This window comes from Dysidea avara, chromosome 8 (genome assembly GCF_963678975.1).
Source record: "Dysidea avara chromosome 8, odDysAvar1.4, whole genome shotgun sequence".
NCBI lineage: Eukaryota > Metazoa > Porifera > Demospongiae > Dictyoceratida > Dysideidae > Dysidea > Dysidea avara.
Window position 1 is genome coordinate 27113970 of NC_089279.1, and position 21887 is coordinate 27135856.

Consider the following 21887-nt stretch of genomic DNA (forward strand, 5'->3'; position numbering starts at 1 on the left):
CCGTAGAATAGACCCCACCGTATTTAACAGGGAAAGTTATTTTTATTTATTTATTTATTAAGGCTTTACAGCACAAGTGCTGAAGGTCTGACCTGGTCCTACAGCCTGTTTAAAGTTGTTACAGAAAGTGTGTTTGGAAAGGTGGAGAAAGGAGAAAAAATCCATGACTGGACCTAGGCAGCCTCGAACCTGCAGCCATCTGATTAACGCTCGAACGCTTACAGGAGTCTACCAGGTGATCAGGATGTTTTCTCCTTGTCAATTTCATGTATATGTATCCAAGGAACTCTAGAGAGTGACTTATTATCTCAAAGTACCTCGTGTGGAACCAAATGGATATTAGCTTATTTATTAAGGCTTTACAGCACAAGTGCTGATGGTCTGTAGGACACCTGGTCCTACACTTATGTGGACAGTGGCATCTATAGGAGTGGGCCTATACCCTGTAGCTTCCAGATAATTTTGGTGTCGGTGTATTTATGTAAGATCAAGAGTCAAATATTCTAGTCACAGATTCAATGCAGACAAGCAGTGTAGCGATTTGTGGTTACATAGAAAAAACTATGCACTGTCTATCATAGTAGAATGGCTAAGCGAAACAATCATTCACTTTTTGATGCTTGATTCATATTAGATATGGTGCCATTAAAATTACCAATCGTATCACACTCACATAACCTGACAAATATAACCAATAGAAAATGTACAGGGAAGCCATATATACACTCTATAATTAATATGTGACCGGATTTGCAAAAAGAGGTCTTCCACACACATCCAATTTTGTTAACATGGTAGATCCCATAACTTAGCGTTCAAGTAACATATTAACCTGAACTTTTTACCATCTATTCAGCTATGTTGGTGTTCACTTCTGACCAATTTCATTGTTCAATTTAAGGTTTCTTACTTGATCTCAAAATGACAGACCAACATACAACATGGTCGGCCACTGGTACATAATAGTAGCAATTTGCATACACAGTGTCTTTTTAAATGCTTATTTTGGTAGGTCATGATGTCAGACCATTTTTAATTTGGTTGGCCATTGTGGCTTTTGGGCTGAAAAATGACAGGCTGGTATTTTGAGCTCTGAATTTTCAAGTCAATAGCTTTTTCCAATCTCAAGTAATGAATTGTCAAAATTTGGTAAATTGGATGTGTGTGGAAGACCCCTTTTCGCAAATTAATATACTGAAATTTAATTTGCATCTACATAGACATGGTCAGGTGTCATTAGCTTGCAATGTTAAGAAGCAGGGAGGGTCAATGTAGCCATAGATGTGCAACATATTATTTCTATTGAACTGTACTTGTACTTTTACACTGAAATATTGGCCCCATTAGAAGTACTTAAAATAAGTTTTGAAGGATTTTTTGATTGTACCTGCAAATTTGAAATCCATTCATCAATCAAAAAGAAGTGTTTGAATGCACTTGTATGGTTTCCTGATCAGCCAGAAAACCTAGTTAAAAGTTTCCTGACATTCCCTAAGGTATTGATTTTAACGTGGCACTGTATCTCGAATGATTTAGTATACCTTATTCAACTTCCACAGAAAATCTGGTGCTTTTATCACAAAGTGAATGATTTCATCAAAATTTGTCGCTTAGCTGCTGTAATATCAGTGATATTATTGTGTTCTAATGTAAAATTGTTGGAAGGCATCATAGGTGATTTTAAGAGGGGGGTCAGCAGGGGCGGATCTAGGATTTCAGAAGGGGGTGCTAATATAATGGTTGGTTGGCTAAGAAAAGTGACAACTGGTTAATACAACTAGCTATAGTGTGCAAATTATCTAGGGGGGGTCTGGGGGCATGCCCACACAGAAAAAATTTGCAAATTTAGCCTATTTAGAATTAAAATTTGGCAATATTTTTGACTGAAAAATGATACCACTTTGTTTAAGTGATTCACAATGCTTCCACAATGCTTGTAAAGTCACCTAAGTGTAATCATTATTCCAGAACAGTTGTAATACTAGCTGTCATATAAGGGCACAGCCAGTAACTAAAAATATATTCTTTACATAAAGAATAGGAAGGAGAAGGATGCAGAATCAATACTTGCCATTAATTTTGTGTTTGAAGTACCTTAATTTAGTAGTACATTAAATTTAGCAATTTTAGAGTTTGGTTTTTTGTTTAATTGATTACATCAATTCATGAATTAATAAAATTTATATGGTAAATTCATCAATATACAAGATCACTAAATTTAGTGTATTGCTTGGCTTAAGGTAAAGCTAGTGTGCTTTACAGTCTCATGGCTCAAACTATAATGCCCAAACAGTAACAATGAAGGGAGGGCTTAAGAGGGCAAGTATACACTCACCATGCAGTGTGTAGAGTACACATACGTAGAAGTTTCCAGCTTTGGAGTCTGAGGTGATGCTTCCTCTGGAAAGTTTTGGAGTATAGCTATCACAAGATTGAATCTGGAAGCTATTTTTAACCAAATACTCTATTGTACTGAAAGATTGTGGGGGTACAAGATGGATGAGTTCAGTTGTAAGCAATTTTAGAAAAACAAAACTACACCTTTAAATGCTATTGGATTATAAGGCAATACATAATAGTGGATTGGCAAAGACAATACACAGGATTGGATCTCAAGGTCATTGTAGAGATTTAATATGCACACAGAAATAATTTCAACTTTGCAGTATAATATATAGCCACAGACTCTTCTGTTACTATTTCAATCTGACTTTTTTAACTATATGGCCCCATCACCATAATAATTTTTTACAACCAGAGTCAACAGTCACTTACATATACAACTAGTTTTTGGCAACAACTAACCCCTTATAACATGACAGTATATTTAATGATGTGGTATCATTTTTAAAGAAGTGGCATATGAAATCTCCCCAGCTTTATCAGTGATCTTCCAGGTTTCTTTAGATCAAGGTACACTACCAAGTATCTGGAAAACTGCGAAGGTAGTTCCTATTTATAAGAAAGGTAATAAATCAGACCCATGCAACTATAGACCTGTGTCCCTTACGTGTATCTGCTGTAAAATATTAGAGCATATAGTATATTCAAGTGTGTCTAATTATCTAACATCCTTTAACATTTTATGTGATGAACAACACGGTTTCTGTCACAAAAGGAGTTGTGAAACACAATTAATTCCCATGGTAAATGACTTTGCCAAGTGTTTGAATCAAAAGTGGCAATGTGATGTACTTCTACTTGACTTCAGTAAGGCCTTTGATAAGGTTCCACATTCCCGACTCTACCTCAAGCTTCAACATTATGGGATTGATGGATCTATCCTATTGTGGATTAAGTCCTTTTTAACCTGCAGATCCCAGTATGTAGTGCTAGAAGGGAAAAACAGCTACTCTAAACAAGTTCTCTCTGGTGTACCCCAAGGTACTGTACTCGCACCACTTCTGTTTTTACTGTATATAAATGATCTCCCTGCTTGTGTCAATAATAAGGTTAAATTGTATGCAGATGATGTCCTACTGTACTCCTACATACATTCCGAATCCAATTGTATAGCCCTACAACAGGATCTTGACAAACTTACTGAATGGGCTCATACTTGGCTGATGGAATTTAACATTAAGAAATGTGAACACTTGAGAATTACCAATAAAAGAAATCTCATCATTCATAGCTATTATCTGGAGAATTCTATCATCTCTGAGGTTCCTCACACAAAATATCTTGGGGTCACCATTGACCAGAAACTATCATGGAATGAACACATTCAAAAAGTCACTAGCAAAGCAAACCAGGTTAATGGATTCTTGCATCGTAACCTTCACCAATGCCCTGTTTCTGTTAAGAACAATTGTTATAAGATGATGGTCTGCCCCATTGTTGAATATGCATCCTCTGTCCTGGCCCCCCACACCCACACCAGCATAAACCAACTTGAGTCCATCCAAAGGAGAGCAGCCAGATTTTGCTACAATAATTTTTCTAGATTTAGTAGCGTAACAAGAATGATGTCATCATTAAATTTACCTACCCTCAAAGAAAGAAGAAACAAGTCTAAGATAACTACAATGTATAAGATAATTAATGGCAATCTAAGTATACCCACAAATGATTTTATGCCTAATCATCGTCCATCAAGAGAAGGATATTATAAACAGCTTGACACTATGATTGATTCTTATAAATTTTCCTTTTTCCCTTCTACAATCAGACTCCGGAACACATTTCCCCCCTTTGTAATTCACTCCCCTACCTTAGATGAGTTTTGTACTAACCTGAACATTCATTATGATCACACCTGTGCACAACAATCTTTTTGATTTCTGCACAGTAACAAATATAATAATAATAATAATTTGAGCTACAAGGGGTTTGGGAGTGCAAGCCCTGTATGACATAAAATTTTATTACTAATAGCTTCAATTGATGCTAGATTCAGATAAATGCAGCATGGAACTTTGGTACTGATAAAGCAAAAACAAACAGTTCTCAGATACCACAGCCTTGTTAACTGTATACATGCTAAGAAATTAACTGTCCTACTTAAGCATGTTAACCCAAGCATCAATGTAGCAACAACTGAAAATACCCTTTATAATTAAACTATTTGACAGACGTTGCTCTCAGACAGTGATTAGTATATAGCAAGATGTTTGGAGCAATGGTAAGATAGCAGTGCACAGGTCAAGAAAACACTGGCAACTTCTTGAAAAAAACATTATGATGGATGTTCTATTAGAGTAATTGACTGTTCTATTAGAGTATTTTGATTTTTAGCAGCTTTTAGGTTTAGTCACACACCAAAAGTATAATTTGAACCCCTCTTAGTAATCCTAAGTAAAGATTAGCCATTCTCCCTTCTCTTTTCATCTTTTCATTGCCCATGCATACGTATAAGATGCAATTACATCTATACTACAACTTCTAGAAGCTTCCTACCTTGCACATAGTAAAATTTTGGAGGAGGGGTGCTTCAGCACCCCAAGTACCCCCTAAATCCGCCCTTGGTCAGGGCCGCAACTAGCCCATCCTGTTGAAAAATTTGTGTTTTTAGCAGAGTTGCACCCCAGACCCCCTGAAATTCTATGTAGCCATACAACAACCTGTATGCTGTGCCCCCCTAAATATCAGCTCTAGAATCACCACTGGAAGGCATACCAGGCCTAGATATGCCACTGTACTTAGGTTGGAAATACCAAGAAAGCATTTTGACACAATCGCTGTACATGTCCAACTGGAAAATGAACAATGAAATTTAGCCAGTTGATTACAAACACAGTATGGTGAGACACACATTTTGTACCAGTTTGTGCAACTAATGTAGAAAATAAGGTTTCTATTCCTGACATAAACCACATTCCATCGCAATCGCAAGTCACAATGCCAGTAATGGCCTATCTTTATATGCAGCATTATCCGTACACTGTGTATTAATTCTTTGTGATTAATGAATAATGACTTACTTTTGCTGCATGCAAGGAAACAATCCCTTCATTCCAATGTGTACATAGTCCATTTCACTGTTTATACACCCCAATTCCCCTTATGATGTGTATGTATTAAGCTACATCACTTAGTTATATGTATCTAATTACCTATGCATTAACTGTGCCAGGAAATTTGACTAGTACATATTGCTAAATGTGCATGTGCTTCATACACTCATGTACACTTTTTGGCTTTTTGTTAAACCCGACTAATTGAATACATCCTTTTATAAAGCTGGTTGCTTTTTCCTTTTCTTTTCACAGGCATGTTCACTATGCATTTGTTAACTGATACAGCCATTTTGGTAAGTAGTAACAGTAGCTACATTAACTTTGAATGCTTTGCATGCTATTGCAGACCAATTTATGAACAAATGTGATTTCCTAGTACAAATAATTTATTTTTATTTATTTATTTATTTATAAGGCTTTTCAGCATGGGTACAACTACATACAGATACAGTGGTTACACATTCATGAAAACAATATTAGTCCATGCTGAGGGTCCACTAGCAACCTGTGCTAGTGGCCTGAGTATGTTACAAAAATTAATTACTTAACTACAGTAAGTTACTTATTTATTTAATTATAAATTAATTAGTATGTAACTACAAGAGATCAAAGTTCATGACAAGATGATTGCTGACACAGTTACCACACGGACAGAGATAATGATATTTGTGTGGGTCAGTAGAATTGAAGTTTGTGATAAAATGATTCCAGAGAAAAGATTTGATGCGTCTTTTGATGGTTTCTATAGGCAAACTTATATCAATGATTGGTAGGGAATTCCAAAGGCGACAGATTCGGTTGAAATAAAAATGACGCTCTTTATTAGTAAAGGATATGTTGTGGTGTAGCTTGACTGAATTGGATCTTGTAGTACTATGGGAGAATGAAATGTAGAGGTTGATATTGAAGCTTGGAGTGGGATGTTTCAGAGAGTTGACAAAAAAGATTATGTCTGATATTTCAAAGATGTACATTAATGGAAGCAAATTGAGTTTTGTCAGCCGTATTTTGTAGTCTGAGGAGAAGTCTTGTAAAATATATTTAGTTGCCCTACGTTGAAGTTGTTCAATTTTGGAGATGTCTTTTAAGAGATGAGGTCGCCACACTGGTGCACAGTATAGGAGCTGCGATCTTACTAAGGATATATATAGTTTGAGCGTAACCGAAGGCATAATGGTTTTACAAAAGGTTCTACGTACAAGTCCCAGAGTCTTATAGGCCTTCTTTAGAATGTAGTCATGATGCTCGTTCCAATTGAGATTGTCACTAATCAGGACACCTAGGTCTTTATGCAAATGGGAAGTGTTTATAGGATTGCCATTGATGTTATAAGTGGATGTAAATTTACATTTAAACGACAGATGGGTACTTTTAGAGGAATGAAATGACAATAGAGATGTTGTGCTCCAATTTGATAAGCAGTTTAAATCATGTTGTAAGAGCTGCATGTCGCTTGGTACTTTGATATGTTTAAAGCATTTTGTATCATCTGCAAAAAGAAAGATTTTACTGTAAGTGATGGCACAGGAGATATCATTCATGTAAATAATGAATAATAAAGGACCAAGTATACTACCCTGAGGTACTCCTGATTCAACAGGGAGAAGATTGGAATTACAGCCATTGGTTGATACAAATTGAGACCTATTAGTAACATATGCCAGAAACCATGACCAGAGTTCACCGCCAATATCGAACATACGAAGTTTGTGAAGTAGATGTGAATGAGAAATAGTATCAAAAGCCTTGGTGATATCCAGGTAAATGATATCCAGCTGATGACGAGAGGTAAAAATGTCAGATAAAACTAAAAGGAGTTGTTGTACTGATGAATGATTCTGAATAAATCCAAACTGGGCAGGATTTATTCTGCTAGTAACATGTCCAATAATTTTATCGTGCAGTATTCGTTCCAACACTTTAGAAGTATTACTGAGTAAGGATATCGGTCGGTAGTTGTTGATATGGGTAGGGTCACCGGATTTAAACACAGGAATTATTTTGTGAACTTTCCATTCACAAGGAAGATAACCAAATTTTAATGTTAGATTGAAAAGATAGTGAAGAGGTTTATAGAGGACCGAAGCACACTTAGAAAGTAGAATGGGTGGGATGCCGTCTGGGCCCATGGCCTTGGATGTGTCTAAGCTTACCAATGCTTCATAGACATCAGCTTCAGTGATTGTAATATGACAGAGTGATGCAGGACAATAGGAGTTAAAAGAAGGCGGTAAATCAGTGGAAGTGTTATTAAAAATTGAGTAAAAGTAATTGTTGAAAGCATTGGCTTTATCATTATCACAGTCGAATGTCGTAGAATTGTGATACATAGTGGAGGGGATAGATTTGGATTTTGTAAACCCTCTGATATATTTGTAAATTTTGGAATTGTCAGATGTAGTGACTAAATTGGATTCATATGTCATTTTAGCATTGCTGATCTTTGCTTGAAGCAGGTTTTGGGAGGTTTCCAGCTTATTTTTTATTGTATTCAGTAGAGTTGTTGTTAAATTTACGTCTAAGAGAGCGTAGACAGTTGATGTGGTGTCTAATGTCGGAATTGAACCACACGGGCTGACTATTAGGTTTAATTGTAGTTATGGGAATAAAATGTGGTAGAGCATCTTTAATGGTGTTGCTAAGGTATGACCACACAAATTCAATATCTTCAGACATGAGACAAGGTGTGAAATCAGAGTTATATAAAAAGTAACACAGGTCATTGTAGTTACCTTTAGAGTAATTTAGAATTGGTGTAGCCCTTTGGTCACTGTCATTGTTCAATGATGAATAATATTCAAATACATAAACCCGTTAATTGCAATATCAAAGAGTACATGCTGCTCAAGTTTTCTTTGATGTACCTAATTATAGTGACCATGTTTAGGTGAGTATTAAGATGGCAAGACTCAGATTCATTATTGGTGGGCTGCTAAACCTATATCAGTTTTAGTGTGCTATTAGTTTGTGTAAAAAAGTGGTTATATTCATTTGGTAATTTCAATTTTAAAGGTACTACCTGGTCTGACTATAGTGATGCTTCATCATATTGAACCAGTTCTTGATCAGTGGCAGATCCAAGGGGGGGCACATGAAACAAAAAATACAAGCATGGTCAAGATTCTCTAATAGAGCAATCATTCAAATACTCTAATAGAACAGTCACCTCATGCAACATTATTGAGAATCCTCCACAGTTGTTGAGTATATGAACATCCCATGGGAATATTTAACCTGCTAGGAAATTTGTAGATAAATGCACATGGTCATTTGTTTGCCATTCTATATAACAATTAACCTCCACCTTTAGGTAATAGTAATTATGTGTGCATCCATTTTGACTCATTTCACTACACAGAATGCAAACAATCTTCTGGTTGAAAAGTACAACATAGGAGCAGCTAAAGAAATGTTGACTGGTAGTCTACCTTAGAGCCCCTTGATGTCAGTGATTCCTAGATGTGCATGTTTCAAGATGGTTTACCAAAATTCTATTGACAAATTTCCTGTTTATAAAATGAAAATGAAAATGAGAGAAGCTGTGGATGAATTCTGATACCTTTAAATTAAAAGGAGTAAGAATAAACTGTGGAAAAATATTGTGTTTCTGAGTCTCCTTCTGATTTATTAACCTTTCAAAAATGTTAATAACCATGTAGTTAAGACAGTTAACTCATAATCTAAAGAAGAAACTATGAAAAGGATTTGGTTATGAATAATTGGTAGTAAACCTAATGCTTTTTGAAAATGTTAATTCTAGAGTAAAGACATGCCCCATGATCAATAAGTTGTGCAAACCTGATGATTTATCTACTTCCAGAGATGGTTGATATGCTTAATGATTATTTCTCAATATAGTGTTTTTACTATAGCTAAATGAAAATGATTTTATACCATGGCCAGTACCTCATACTAAAGACCGACGACCATCACTATATACTCACAGTTCAATTGACTTACAAACGTGAAAAGTGTTAAATCTCCAGGTCCTGATGGTTGGCCAACGAAAATGACATACGTCACACCTTTACATAAAAGGGGCCATGCAATCTTGCTTCTAATTATTGTCCCATAAGTCTTCTTCTACTATTATTAGTATATAGTTAAGGCCATGTAACCTATTGTCAAAGATAACACGTTCTGACTTATAATCTTATTTTCCCTTCCATATATGGATTCATTCTAGTCTTGTTCCACTCAATTGCTGAAGTACTATGGGCTTCAGTTGATGCAGGACAGACTCAGTGCCATACAATCAATTAGTTATAGCTTCTTTTGGGATTCAAGGTCAACTCCTAAAATGGATTGAAAATTTTCTTACTGACCAACAGGGGCGGATACGGGGGGTCAAGGGGGACTCTTGATCCCCTTCCAAATTTTTTTAGTATATATACCAAGATCGAGATACTCTAATAGAGCAGTCAATCTAATAAAGCAGTCACAGTATTAGAGCAGTGTGTAGTGAGCTATTTAAGGATTTTGATGTACTTTATCAGCGATAAATGTGTAGTTGGAGAGGTGGGTAGCTATTGTCAGCTGGCTGTGACCTTTTTTTTTTTTTGGTCTCACCTTTCCAAACCAGAGACAATGTAGTGCCTCAGTTCATTTTGCCCCCCCTCCCTTGAATAACTCTGGATTCGCCCCTGACTGACCACAGAAAACAAGTGGTACTGAATGGTCAGTTATCCTATACTGCTTCAGTTATTTGTTGAGTTCTGCAGGATTCCATTTTAGGTCCCCAGCTACTTATCATATTCATTAATGAACTTACCATCAGCAGTGTCCAGTTTTATCTCTGGTGTTTCAAATTACCTAAGAAGTACATATATAGGTTTACAAAAAGATTTGGATGCACTCCACTACATGGCAACTAAAGTTCAATATTTTGAAATGTAGCTAAAACTCTTTTACCTTGAACCCTATATATACCTTTTTAAATTGCACACAAATTAGCTGCATAGTCTGCATAGGGGTTTGGCTATTCTTTTTAATGTTCATGACCACACATTTACAGTTTCTGGTAAAGCTATTCGTATATTTGAATTAATTAGTAAATCTCTTATGTTTCTAGTGTTGGAGATGCTTGTAAAATTGTACAAGACTTTCAACATGGGAATATGGCAACCCTGCCTAGCTTTGTTTCATATCAAAGAAAACATTCAACAAAGAGCTACACATTTTATTCCATAAGTTATTCTGAGAAGCTGAACTTACCTTCCAATGTACAAAATTATTAACAACTGTTCTAGTACAGATTTTTCAGACTCTTTCACATTCTCTACAACTATCTATAGGGGACATGAACTAAAGTTATTAGGATCATCAATAACTGGAATGATTTTTTTCCATCTGATGTTGCTAATGCTATAAATCTACGTATTAACAGTTACTTGACAATAACCTAAATTTATATATAGCATTGTAATTATGTATGTACATGCATGTTCAAGTATATATGGGCTATAGTTACCTCTACACTGTTACGTTTTTAATCATTAAGATCAGCAGGATGGTGATTAGTATAAGGTAGCTACTCTAATAGAGCTACTCTAATAGAGCTACTCTAATAGAGCTACTCTAATAGAGCATTCAGCTAACCCTAATAATAAACAGTCAGGGTGTACCGTAATTTGCTTTATTTCATGAAAAAAAATTTCATGATAAAAATTTTCATGTAAAATATTTTCATATAATTTATATGAATGACTGCTCTATTAGACTGTAGTTCAATCTGTAAAAATTTTCGTGTAAGAAATTTCATACAAGTTTTGCATACGAAAATTTTTACAATGAAATAAAAGCAAATTACAGTATGTAAGATTGTAATGAATAATGAACTGGCTGGGCTACCAATGAGCTGTCCACTTGGATTGGTTTAGGCATAAAAGTGGCCATATATTAGGGGCTTTCAACCAAAATAAATTCTTTATTATATGGCAAATTAAATGTTGTGCGATCTTTTGGAATCATTATAGTGTAAACCACACTTTCAATCAGTGGTTCCTATCAAGAGATACAAGCAAAAGAAGTATGTAGGTAGAGTGGTGATTTTTGTGTTCAACCTTTTCTATGTCACCAAGATCCGAAGTGACATAAAATTAAATATGAGTGTCCTAATGACATGAAACTTTCACCACTTAACCAATTAATGTAGTAAAATGTATGAGCTAGGTAAAACCTTTCAAGAGTAACCCATAATATTCAATGATCAGCTTGCATTGTCTTTATGAATCTGCTGCAGTGCTCAAAAATTCAGCCTATTATGCTCATTATTATGCTCCAAAGTTTTGCTACATTTCCTGTGTTTTGCTAATAAATTGCACTTTCAAGCGGAAATTTGACTTATGGGTAACTGGTTGAATATAAATTTGGCTGCTTTGTGAACTGCTTCATTCTCTAATAAAGCAGTCATGCCAAATATAGCCCTATTAGAGAGATACTGACTGTTCAATTACTGCAAGTCAGCCCTTTTCTGTGACATAATATATACATTTTCACAAACAAGGATATATTATTCAGCCTATACTATGTTAGCATTATGCTTGATGCTTTCAGGCACCTATTATGCTCAAAATTAGGCTGGCATGATAGGTTAGTGCCTGAATTTTATTTCTCAAACTTTGATTTCACGTATTTCAATACAGGATGAATTTTAATTCGAAAAGTGCACTACAAAGCATGAAGCATCTACCACATAATAGAACAGCAGCTCATGATGTTTGTCAAAGGGGGGTAATTTAATTTCATGTGAAAAACTGGTAGGTTGAAATGACTACTTATGTAGGGTTTCCACTCAAAATAGGAAAATGCTTGTTTTGGGAGATTTTCACACAGACTGACCTTTCAGATAAAGCAAACAAGTGATCAGACTGATTGTAGCATTCAATATCAGCATAATTTTAACACGCGTATATATCCAAAAAGTGGTCACGTGACCAAATAATCAAATCATAACTACATTGGACAGCCTATATTTTGTATTTTAAGACACCCTGACCATAGATATACTAACCCCAGGTTAGTAGCTATATCTATGGCCTGACTGCAGACTCCTACATCTTGTAGTGCTATAGCTTGAAAGCAATAGGATAAGGTATAATAAATTAGCACTTTGTTTTATCTTAAATGTCAGTCTGTGTGAAACAACGAAAGAAGGCATCTTCCACAGGACCAATGTAGTAGTCTTGCTCATGTGACCACTTTTGGATATTTACACATGTGTTAAATTATGCTTTTATCCAGGCCCGTAACCAGGATTTGTCAAAGGGGGATTCAAGTTAGACATGGTAGGCATTTATGGCAGTTAGGGTCTGGAGGCACAGCCCTCAGCTGCTGACAACACTTTAATATTTGACTTCTCCTAAATAGTCTAAAATTGATAGTACACACTAATGACTCCAAAGAGCAGTCGTAAGTGTATAATTCTGACTATAATCCCTTCAAATCTGACATACTGTATAATTTGAAGTTAATCTCAACTTCAGTATGTGCACCAACTGCACATGGTTAATTTTAGTAGCTTTAACTAGATACATTGCTTAAATAATCAACACATGAAGTTATCCATTTGTGACCGGATTTGCAAAAAGGTACCTTTTTCACACTCAAATTTTGACCCATTTTGTGAACTTTAAAGCTTCATAAAATTTTTATCATGGCATATAATTGCTTGAAATTTTCAATGAATGTAGCTACAGTATCTGGCTACATTGTGATACTAAGAGAAAGTTAATCAGTATAAGGCATCAAGTGTTACATCATTTTGTTTGCTGGTATGTCAAATGTGTGGAAAAGGTACCTTTTCGCAAATCCGGTCACATTTACTATCTACTTATCAGTGTTTTGCTCAGTACTCCTACTCAATCAATAGCTATTATTCCTTTGTGCCACACTTAAGTGACATGAGCTATCTAGGTCACATGTGACTTCTTGGCTGTACTGTACAATGTTATGGTTTCTTAGGACAGAGACTAAGTGGGTTTATGGTGCACATGCAAGTGTATAGCTAAATACACAAGGAATTTTTCCAAGGTGGTTCACATATTTAGTGGTGATTCACATATCATAAGTGCAAGGGCCTTGGGGCATAGCCCCTACATTTTAAACATTAAAATACTTTAAAATTACATTCATTCATGATTTCTTATTGCATGGTTAGTCCTTTATCAATATTATTACAGCTATTTTAGCTTGAATTTTCAGAGGGGAGTTTCCAGAACCCCCTCATATACACCCCTGTACATCAGTGAAAGAGCTAGAACTTTGCAAATAATACTCATGCAGATAGTTTTTATTGTGAACTTCCTTGCTATATAGTTAGCAGGACAGCACTATCCCAATCACTAAATATTTAACTGAACATGAAGAGCATTACATGCACACAAGCATTTTTCATGCAGGTATACTAAGCAGTAACTATACACTGTTAAAAATAAAGAGTAACCACCACTCTGAAGAGTTCCCAGTGTAGGGAAGATTTAACACCCCATGGAGAGTAACCAACACTCTGAAGAGAATAACCATTACTCTGAAGAGTAAGCAACACCACCTTCAGAGCATGTGTTACTCCCCAATTATACTCCTTTAGAGTAATGGTTACTCTCCAGGGGTGTTAAATCCTCCCTACACTGGGAACTCCTTGAGAGTTGTGGTTACTCTTCATTTTAACAGTGTACTATTTGTTGCCTAGCAGCTATATAAAACACAGACCTCTTCAGCTACTGTACATCAGTACAATTCATTAAGGAGCCACAAATTAATAATTTGGGTTGTCTACACTTTACTGATAATAGTAGCTAATCTGATGATTTAGCCATGACTCCATATCTGAAAAATAGGTATAGCACAGTGTTCAGATAAGCACATTATAGAATTGGTCTCAATTGTTTGAAAGCTTTAACCATGAATGATTAGAGTATTTGAGTGACTGTTTTGTTAGAACATTTGAGTGACTGTTGTATTAGAGTATTTTAGTGACTGTTCTATTAGAGTATATCAATCTTTTAGCAAATTTTCATCCCCACCCAGATCTTAGCTGTGTAGAGGTGGGGCTTAGCTCCACTGACTTTATTTAACACCTCAGAACAGCCTTCAGTGCCCTACATATAGCCCTCTCTACCTTTCGGGCGCCCATGTCTTATACGCTAGCTTAAAACTTTTATTTTATTTTATTGGTAATCCTAGAGGGGGGTTCGTCCGAACCACTCGAACCCCCCATGGTTACGGGCCTGAATTTCATCGAATGCTACAGACAATCCAATAATAAATTTGCACTTGCTTGCTTTATCTAAAAGGTCAGTTTGTGTGGAAATCTCCACAACAAAAAGAAACATCTTCCTATTTTGAATGGAAACCCTGACTTATAATAATATAGCTAGTCTAGCTAGCTGCGTATATATACGTAGCAGTATGGTTCTCTCGGGTTCTCTTTTCTACATTGTGATCATGACTTTGAGCCTATCATGGCTCTCCGCCTACACCGAGGGGTAGGTAACGACCTGAAATTTCGTAGATCACCTCTGAAATTATTATTATTATTTTTTTGAAATTATTTCTGAAAGGTGTGAAAGATGAAATTTGACGATCGAAAAGATGTAACGAAAATTTACGACGTTTTACGGAGTCTAAGATTTATGGATTTACATTGGTTAAGTTATTATTATTATTATTATTATTATTATTATCAAATTTACCACAATGGAAGGCATACACAAAAGGCAAAGCCTGTACGAGGTGTCAGCCACAAAAAAAGAACACTACAACTACAAAAATATACAACAAACAAATAATTACAAAACTGCACAACAATACAAAAACATCAATTAACACACACATAATGGTATAATGAATGCCGGAAGGATTTTGGATTTGGATCATTGAGGATGGTTAATGGTACAGAATTCCACAGAAAGACAGTGTTAACAAAGAACGAATAACGACGAGAGTTTATGGTTGACTGTGGTGGGTTTATTGACAAGTGATGACTTCTAGTAGATGAAATTGAATTAAATTTACAGTGACAATTAAACTTGATGGATGTACGTTGGTGATAAATATTATGGAGGAAAGAAATAGAAAGGTACTGACGTCTTGATTCAAGGGTAGGGAGATTAAGCTGAGAGCAGCAATCACTTGAAGATACGTAGCTAGTAATAAGTATATAGTTAGCGTCAGTTAGGTAATAAGTAGTAGTATGGTGTAGTTTTCAGTATGTACGTGTATTTACTGATTTTAAAATTACTGAATTTTACGGAGATATTTGAACCGAAATTGAAATTTCGTAGACGATTTTGGCTCGTTACCTACCCCTCGTATGGGGTGCCATTTGTCTCAAAAACCCAAAAATTGAGATCTAAACCAAGTATCGTCGATATTTACTAAACATCGACAACATTTGCTAAACATCGATGACATTTACTAAACATCGACGACATTTAGCTAAATATCGACGACATTTGCTAAACATCGACGCATTTACTAAACATCGACAACATTTGCTAAACATCGATGACATTTAGCTAAATATCGACGACATTTACTAAACATCGACGACATTTGCTAAACATTGATGACATTTGCTAAACATCGACGATATTCAGCAACTCAGCTGCTTTCGCGTTTTAATTTTCTGCGGATCCTTTCATTATAGGCGCGCACAATACTAATAATTGCTGATTAGCTGCTTGCGACTGTAGATGAATCATCTGTGGTACTACGTGACTCATTAGGCATTCGGACCTCCTTTAATGCTGCGCATCCATATCTTATTGACAACATCAAGGTTGTACCTGGAATGTCAGACCATGAAGCAGTTACTTTTACATTGTATACAACTTGCGATGCACCTAATAACAATCCGCACAGAACTTACCTTTTTCACAAAGCAAACACAGAATCAATGCTAGAAGATGTTAGAGCTTTTAAAGACCTGTTCTTCCAGAGTGATCCCTACAAAAGACCTGTTGAAAATAACTGGAATAATTTCAAAGATATGATTTTTGAAATGACGAACAGGCACGTTCCATCAAGAATGGTCAAGAATCGCAAAGAAGCTCCATGGCTAAATCGAGAAATTAAACGTAAGATATCTAAAAGGCGTAGATTGTACAACAAAGCTAAGGCTACACAAAATGAAAACGACTGGAAAGCGTACAGGAAGCTAAGGAACGAAGTTAACAGTTTAGTTGATAAAGCTCATAACAATTACTGTAAATACCTATTTGACGACTCCCACTGCAACAACAGAAAACGATTTTGGTCATTAATCAAGAACTTAAAGAAAGACCATCCAAACGTTACCACCTTAGAAAGTAATGACTCCCTGCTTACTTCTTCTGTTGACATTGCTAATGCATTTAATGATCAGTTCTACACTTTTTTTACTGACGAAGATAACGAAACTCCAAATCTGGACATTCCTACGTATCCCATTTGTGACCACATTATATTTTCAACCGAAGGAATTGAAAACTTACTTCAACAATTGGATACTAGCAAGGCTCCAGGTCCTGATGGGATTCCTACGCAAATACTGAAATTATGCAGAGCTGAAATTGCACCTATACTCCAGGTAATTTTTACTCAATCTTTTACCACCAACAATCTTCCAACTGACTGGCTAACAGCAAATGTTGTCCCTGTACATAAGAAAGGCAACCGAAACTCAGCTAATAATTATCGACCAATTTCTCTTACCTCTACCTGTTGCAAGGTAATGGAACATATTGTTTTTCACTCAATTATGAATCATGTAGACCAAAATAATATCCTCAGTAATTGCCAACACGGTTTTAGGCCTAAGTACTCATGTCAATCCCAACTAGTAATGCTAACAGAGGAAATCTTAAAGGTAATGGACCAACAGAAACAAATAGATCTAATTTTATTAGATTTCTCAAAAGCTTTTGACTCAGTTCCTCATAAACAATTATTACAGAAACTATCACACTATGGAATACAAGGAGACCTTCATCAATGGATTAAGGCTTGGCTAACACAACGCAAACAAAGAGTAGTGCTAAATAATGTAACTTCCAGGTTTGTTCCAGTAAAGTCAGGTGTCCCACAAGGCACTGTACTTGGGCCATTAATGTTCCTACTTTACATCAATGACATATCTACAAATATCAACTCCTCGATTCGTCTCTTTGCCGATGACTGTATTATTTACAGAATTATTGATTCAGAAGAAGACAATAGTATCCTACAACAAGATCTAAATAAAGTCTTCCACTGGGCTAAAACTTGGCAAATGAAACTAAATGTTGAAAAGTGTGTTTTTCTATGTTGTTCAAGAAGCAAAACTCCCATGCTCACCACCTACAGCATTGACAATAAAGCTCTGGAACTGAAGAGTCAGCATCCATATCTAGGGGTCATATTCCACCAATCAATGTCTTGGTCCCACCACATCGATCATCTTTGCGGCAAAGCAACTAAAAGTCTCAACTTTCTTAAACGTAATATAAGTAAATGCTCCAAAGAAGTTAAGATAACAGCCTATTTAACATCAATACGTCCTCTGCTGGAATATGCTAGTTGTGTCTCAGGGGCGGATCCAGAGTTTCGAAAGAGGGGGGGCACCTTTCTGAAAAACAGTTGAAGACCAAAAAAAACTTGCTGAAAACCAGTTGAAGACCAAAAAAAAAAAAAAAAAAAAAAAAAAAAAAAAAGGTCACAACAATAATAGCTAGTTATCCTTACCAACTATATCACGTCTGTTATGTAAAATAAAATTCTATTTGTAGCTTCATAGGTAAGCTACACTGCCTCATGAACATTATGACTGCTTTATTAGAGTAATTGACTGCTCTATTAGAGTATCTCGATCTTGTATGCAATTTCTTGAAGGGGGGGGGGGGGCATTTGCCCCAAATGCCCCATCCTGGATCCGCCACTGTGTCTGGGACCCTCACCAGCTATACTTAATTAATACTTTAGAGAAGGTACAACGTCGTGCTGCAAGATGGGTAGCATCGGATTACAATCCAATGAGTAGTGTCACTTACCTGTTGGATCAACTGCATTGGAAGAGCCTACAGAGCAGAAGATGTATTGATCGTTTGAACTTACTATATAGAGTATTACATCACGCTTTGCCATCTATCCAGCTCCCTGAGTATTTCAAGCCTACTTCATATCCAACTAGATTGCATCACCAATACAGATATATAATTCCTCCAACTAGAACACTTGCTTACCAACAGAGTTACTTTCCAGGGACTATCAAGCAATGGAATAACCTCCCTAATCACATCATCGATACAGAGTCACTAGAACAGTTTAATAATTGTATTTTTGGACTAGATTTGTTGTAATTAACCCCCTTTTTGTTTTGAGGGTCCCCCCCCTCCTGGATGTAACCAGCACTGAGTGCTGTCTCTCCAGTATCTAATCATAATCATAATCATAATCATAATCTGTTAAGGTTAATGTTGCTGTGTTGGCGACGAGTTGGACTGAGAGGAAGGAACTCATCTGTGAGGATAAGAGGTATGGGGTTAGCCTCTAAAGCTGTAAATGTGACAGCATGTACACTGTACGTTTTTCGCTTTTCAATGTTCCAGTGACAGAACTCAGTCTGGCAGAGACAGACTCTCACGTGAACGAGGGTCTAGAGACTCTATAGCATACAGGATTTGTGCACAATGACAGCTACATACTTTAATTTGTGCATGCGTGGTGTATGTTGGGTTGCCTTGTGTGGCCAGACCAATTCGGTAGGGAGAAGAAGGGATCTAGTACAGTTCAAATCTTGGTTTATACTGGTCTTGACACTACCCATTTACATGTAGTATTATTACATGGCAATTTAAATTAGTTGTTTCATGGGCTTGACTGACCCAAGTGAATAACCACCTAACATATAATTGTCAAAACATAGCTCAAAAATGCACTATATGTATATGGCTGTAAATGAGTTGCTGTCTCATTGATACCATACCCCATTCTTGTATTTTGTTTTTACACTTCTATATGTCAACTTAAAAATGTGTATGCATCACTTCGTGTACTTTACCTACACTGCTGTACCATACGCAAGGAAATTTTGATGCAAGAAAAATTTGACGAATTCACATTTCAGCAGAGTTGATGAATAAAATGTTGTCGAAATCAAAAAATTATAGACAAAACCTGTATTTTTAAAGACATTTGATGAACTTAAGTTTGATGAATTTAATTGATTGGTCAATTTTGTTAAATTTTTCTATGTCAAAATTTCCTTGCGTACAGTATGCAAGATGACTAATGTACTGTGAATGCTAGCTAGCTATTGGCCTTCTTATTCCAAAGATACCTATCTGTACATATCTTAATACGTTACAACAGACAGTCATCTGCAAATTAGGTGACAAGTAGATTTAATACAGCTGGGAAAGTCATTTATAAAAACAAGAACAGTAAGGGGCCCAATACAGAGCACTGAGGTACTCCACTGGTAACGTTGACAGCTTCTGAAATGAAACCATCTCAAAAAACTTACTATTTACGGTTGGCTAAAAAAGACCAAATACAGTTAATTGTCTCTCTGGTAATTCCATAGTACCTTAACTTTAACAGTAAGAGTTTGTGGGAAACCTTGTCGAATGCCTTGCTGAAATCCAGCAGTATGCAATCAGTTTGTGCTGTCATTTAAACTGGATGCTAAGTCATGGACAGTTAATAGTAGTTGAAGATCAGCAGAATGTTTTTGGTGGAAACCAAACTGATTGGTTGAGAGGATATTGTTACATTCTAAATGCCTTATCACATGCAATTAAATAATGTGCTTGAGAGCTGACTGTTTTATTAGAATTGTGACTGCTGTATTAGAGTAAGCGACCGCTCTATTAGAGTATATCAAATCAGCCAAAAACTGTAAAAATAAGAGTACTGTGCATTTGATATGAAATGCAGCATTATGCATAGTGTGTTCATGTTTTGCTGCACGTATTTCTTACATTCACATTGCTTTAAAATCTTGTATTATTTGCGGGCATAATACTTGATGCTTTTGCTAGCCTGTTAATATACAATCATGCCAACATAATTGGCACAAGCACATTAATGTTTAAAAGATATTAGTGTTTATAAAATACAAGTGCACCTGTAGCTTCTATAGCAGTACCTTCCTATTGTAGTTACTACACAGTAAAAAGAAAGTGTTCGAGCACCCCTACATCTATTCTTAGATGGCCTTTTGTAATAAAGCACATCTTATCTGTGCTTGGCAGCTACTGAGTTACACATGTGTTCAGTACTTATGTATTTTGTACTGATATTAAACATTAACATGTTTAACCTTTTATTAATTAAATAGTATGAAGTATGCAACCATTGAAATCACTACAGCAGATCTTTGGTGACAATCAATTTCACCACTGCCAAAGTTTCTCAAGTAGTGGAACAAAGAATTAAGCATATTACTAAACGGTGCAGTGTCAGTGTAGGATTCTACTCCACTGTATTTGCTTCATATGTAGGTCTACCTAGTATGCAGTTGCTCATCAACTCGCTATCGATGATCCACAGTCAGAGCTCAGAAACGTACTGTTTTGGGTTTCTTTTGTGATTTGTCAGAAGTCCACATCAAGTTTGTGAGTGTATACCAGGAGACAACTAAAAAGGAAAGAAAACAAAAAAACATAATATAGTGAGGCTAGACTTTAGTGACATCACACAATGCACATGTGTGTTTTTCAGTTTGCTGTACAGATGTAAAAAAATACACTATAGCTGTTTGAAATTACAGCTGTTGATTTACACACAATATGTCTCATGTTCTGAGGTGTTTACAAATTGTTGACTCTTAAAACTGGAAAAAAACTGTGATGATTTATTGCCATTGACTTTGAAAATTGTAGCAGCCTGCTGCTGAGTACTGACAGGGTAGCAAAAAGTAGAAGCAGTACTTTCCAAGTATTAATTAAATATGAACTGTTTATAAAAATTTCATACTTTCATTGACATATAAGTGAACCAGAAGATGTACAACACACTCATGTGAGCTCATAGGATTTGTATAGAGTAATAAAGCTACTTTAGAAGGATTTCAATAAAAACTGGTTGACCTCGCTGAACCCCAGGAAATTGGAGACGTCATCAAGTGATAAAGAGCTTACTGCATGAAATGGCAACAATGGAAGAGATCAGCACTGTCAATTTTATTTATTAAAGCTTTACAATACAAGTGTTGAAGAAGGTCTATAGGATTCCTGATCCTACCAACCTGTTTAAAGAAAGTATGTTTGAAAAAGGTAAAGAAAGCAATTGTATTCAAGGTCTCCACAATCCAGTAAACCTAGGCTAAGCAGCAGTAGTTTAAAAGTCAAAAATAATTATACAATTAACACAAATTCTTATTGAAGACACTTAAAGAGTGTCATATCTCCTCTGCAGATCTGTGTGGGTATTCTTCTCAAGGAAATGTTTGACAAACTGCTTCTGGTG

The 21887-nt window shown here is 35.9% G+C and overlaps 1 long non-coding RNA gene across 1 annotated transcript; it reads left to right on the forward strand.

Annotated features, from left to right (window-relative positions):
- The first annotated feature begins 18878 nt into the window (after positions 1-18878).
- On the forward strand, positions 18879-21188 carry LOC136263541 (uncharacterized). The gene is made up of 2 exons (XR_010704687.1): positions 18879-18950; positions 20921-21188. It is a non-coding gene; the product is annotated as an uncharacterized lncRNA (long non-coding RNA).
- Positions 21189-21887: the final 699 nt, after the last annotated feature.